The sequence below is a fragment of the Mixophyes fleayi genome, chromosome 1 (assembly GCF_038048845.1).
Source record: "Mixophyes fleayi isolate aMixFle1 chromosome 1, aMixFle1.hap1, whole genome shotgun sequence".
Taxonomy (NCBI): Eukaryota; Metazoa; Chordata; class Amphibia; order Anura; family Limnodynastidae; genus Mixophyes; species Mixophyes fleayi.
Genome location: NC_134402.1, coordinates 63,927,278 through 63,929,777, shown reverse-complemented (window position 1 = coordinate 63,929,777; position 2,500 = coordinate 63,927,278). Strand labels below are relative to the sequence as shown.

The 2,500-nt window shown below is 44.9% G+C and overlaps 8 non-coding genes and 4 pseudogenes across 8 annotated transcripts; all 12 read right to left on the bottom strand.

The window, feature by feature from the left end:
• The window catches only part of LOC142118517 (5S ribosomal RNA), a 119-nt pseudogene extending 111 nt beyond the window's left edge, over positions 1 to 8 (bottom strand).
• An 84-nt stretch (positions 9 to 92) lies between these two features.
• LOC142121211 (5S ribosomal RNA) lies at positions 93 to 211 on the bottom strand (annotated as a pseudogene).
• Positions 212 to 297: 86 nt separating this feature from the next.
• Positions 298 to 416, bottom strand: LOC142111357 (5S ribosomal RNA). Its single transcript, XR_012680954.1, has one exon. It is a non-coding gene; the product is annotated as a 5S ribosomal RNA (ribosomal RNA).
• An 82-nt stretch (positions 417 to 498) lies between these two features.
• LOC142133002 (5S ribosomal RNA) lies at positions 499 to 617 on the bottom strand (annotated as a pseudogene).
• An 84-nt stretch (positions 618 to 701) lies between these two features.
• LOC142112448 (5S ribosomal RNA) lies at positions 702 to 820 on the bottom strand. Its single transcript, XR_012681225.1, has one exon. It is a non-coding gene; the product is annotated as a 5S ribosomal RNA (ribosomal RNA).
• Positions 821 to 904: 84 nt separating this feature from the next.
• On the bottom strand, positions 905 to 1,023 carry LOC142111964 (5S ribosomal RNA). The gene has a single exon (XR_012681089.1). It is a non-coding gene; the product is annotated as a 5S ribosomal RNA (ribosomal RNA).
• Positions 1,024 to 1,107: 84 nt separating this feature from the next.
• Positions 1,108 to 1,226, bottom strand: LOC142136883 (5S ribosomal RNA). Its single transcript, XR_012687553.1, has one exon. It is a non-coding gene; the product is annotated as a 5S ribosomal RNA (ribosomal RNA).
• A 287-nt stretch (positions 1,227 to 1,513) lies between these two features.
• LOC142115030 (5S ribosomal RNA) lies at positions 1,514 to 1,632 on the bottom strand. The gene has a single exon (XR_012681930.1). It is a non-coding gene; the product is annotated as a 5S ribosomal RNA (ribosomal RNA).
• An 84-nt stretch (positions 1,633 to 1,716) lies between these two features.
• LOC142136919 (5S ribosomal RNA) lies at positions 1,717 to 1,835 on the bottom strand. Its single transcript, XR_012687588.1, has one exon. It is a non-coding gene; the product is annotated as a 5S ribosomal RNA (ribosomal RNA).
• Positions 1,836 to 1,919: 84 nt separating this feature from the next.
• On the bottom strand, positions 1,920 to 2,038 carry LOC142127290 (5S ribosomal RNA; annotated as a pseudogene).
• Positions 2,039 to 2,121: 83 nt separating this feature from the next.
• Positions 2,122 to 2,240, bottom strand: LOC142111346 (5S ribosomal RNA). The gene has a single exon (XR_012680953.1). It is a non-coding gene; the product is annotated as a 5S ribosomal RNA (ribosomal RNA).
• An 82-nt stretch (positions 2,241 to 2,322) lies between these two features.
• LOC142137336 (5S ribosomal RNA) lies at positions 2,323 to 2,441 on the bottom strand. Its single transcript, XR_012687977.1, has one exon. It is a non-coding gene; the product is annotated as a 5S ribosomal RNA (ribosomal RNA).
• Positions 2,442 to 2,500: the final 59 nt, after the last annotated feature.

Genomic DNA, 2,500 nt, shown 5'->3' with positions numbered 1-2,500 from the left:
CTGTAGCTATTGTTTTTCTAATGACCTACATCTCTTATACATCTCAAAACCAGCATTGAAGGAAGTCGGAACAAGAGAAAATAAAAAAGAATTGCCTACAGCACCCGATATTCCCAGGTGGTCTCCCATCAAAGTACTAACCAGGCCCGGCCCGGTTTAGCTTCCAAGATCAGATGAGATTGGGCTTGTTCAGGGTGGTGTGACTGTAAGTATTGTTTTTCTAATGACCTACATCTCTTATACATCTCAAAACCAGCATTGAAGGAAGAGGGAACAAGAGAAAATAAAAAAAAAAAAGGCCTACAGCACCTGGTATTCCCAGGTGGTCTCCCATCCAAGTATTAACCAGGCCCAGCCCTTCTTAGCTTCCAAGATCAGATGAGATTGGGCTTGTTCAGGGTGGTGTGGCTGTAGGTATGGTTTCCTACTGACCTACATCTCTTATACATCTGAAAACCAGCATTGAAGGAAGCCGGAACAAGAAAAAATAAAATAAAAGGCCTACAGCACCTGGTATTCCCAGGTGGTCTCCCATCCAAGTACTAACCAGGCCTGGCCCTGCTTAGCTTCCAAGATCAGAGGAGAGTGGGCTTGTTTAGGGTGGTGGGGCTGTAGGTATTGGTTTCCTAATGACCTACATCTCTTATACATCTCAAAACCAGCATTGAAGGAAGCCGGAACAAGAGAAAATAAAAAAAAATGGCCTACAGCACCTGGTATTCCCAGGTGGTCTCCCACCCAAGTACTAACCAAGCCCGGTCCTGCTTAGCTTCCAAGATCAAATGAGATTGGGCTTGTTCAGGGTGGTGTGGCTGTAGGTATTGGGTTTCTAAAGACCTACATGTCTTATACATCTCAAAACCAGCTTCGAAGGAAGCCGGAACAAGAGAAAATAAAAAAAAACTGCCTACAGCACCTGGTATTCCCAGGTGGTCTCCCATCCAAGTACTAACCAGGCCGGGCCCTGCTTAGCTTCCAAGATCAGATGAGATTGGGCTTGTTCAGGGTGGTGTGGCTGTAGGTATTGGTTTCCTAATGACCTACATCTCTTATACATCTCAAAACCAGCATTGAAGGAAGTCGGAACAAGAAAAAATAAAAAAAAATTGCCTACAGCACCTGGTATTCCCAGGTGGTCTCCCATCCAAGTACTAACCAGGCCCGGCCCTTCTTAGCTTCCAAGATCAGATGAGATTGGGCTTGTTCAGGGTGGTGTGGCTGTAGGTATTGGTTTACTAAAGACCTACATCTCTTATACATCTCAAAACTAGCTTCGAAGGAAGCCGGAACAAGAGAAAATAAAAAAATATTGCCTAAAGCACCTGGTATTTCCAGGTGGTCTCCCATCCAACTACTAACCAGGCCTGGCTCTGCTTAGTTTTGAAGATCAGACGAGATTGGGCTTGTTCAGGGTGGTGTGGCTGTAAATATTGATTTCCTAATGACCTACATCTCTTATACATCTCAAAACCAGCATTGAAGGAAGTCGGAACAAGAGAAAATAAAAAAAAATTGCCTACAGCACCTGGTATTCCCAGGTGGTCTCCCATCCAAGTACTAACCAGGCCCAGCCCTGCTTAGCTTCCAAGATCAAACGAGATTGGGCTTGTTCAGGGTGGTGTGGCTGTAGGTATTGTTTTTCTAATGACCTACATCTCTTATACATCTCAAAACCAGCATTGAAGGAAGTCGGAACAAGAGAAAATAAAAAAGAAAGGCCTACAGCACCTGGTATTCCCAGGTGGTCTCCCATCCAAGTACTAACCAGGCCCAGCCCTGCTTAGCTTCCAAGATCAGACGAGATTGGGCTTGTTCAGGGTGGTGTGGCTGTAGGTATTGTTTTGCTAATGACCTACATCTCTTATACATCTCAAAACCAGCATTGAAGGAAGTCGGAACAAGAGAAAATAAAAAAGAAAGGCCTACAACATCTGGTATTCCCAGGTGGCCTTCCATCAAAGTACTAACCAGGCCCAGCCCTTCTTAGCTTCCAAGATCAGATGAGATTGGGCTTGTTCAGGGTGGTGTGGCTGTAGGTATTGGTTTCTTACTGACCTACATCTCTTATACATCTTAAAACCAGCATTGTAGGAAGCCGGAACAAGAGAAAATAAAAAAAAAGGCCTACAGCACCTGGTATTCCCAGGTGGTCTCCCATCCAAGTATTAACCAGGCCCAGCCCTTCTTAGCTTCCAAGATCAGATGAGATTGGGCTTGTTCAGGGTGGTGTGGCTGTAGGTATGGTTTTCTACTGACCTACATCTCTTATACATCTGAAAACCAGCATTGAAGGAAGCCGGAACAAGAAAAAATAAAATAAAAGGCCTACAGCACCTGGTATTCCCAGGTGGTCTCCCATCCAAGTACTAACCAGGCCCAGCCCTGCTTAGCTTCCAAGATCAGATGAGATTGGGCTTGTTCAGGGTGGTGTGGCTGCAGGTATTAGTTTCCTAATGACCTACATCTCTTATACATCTCAAAACCAGCATTGAAGGAAGCA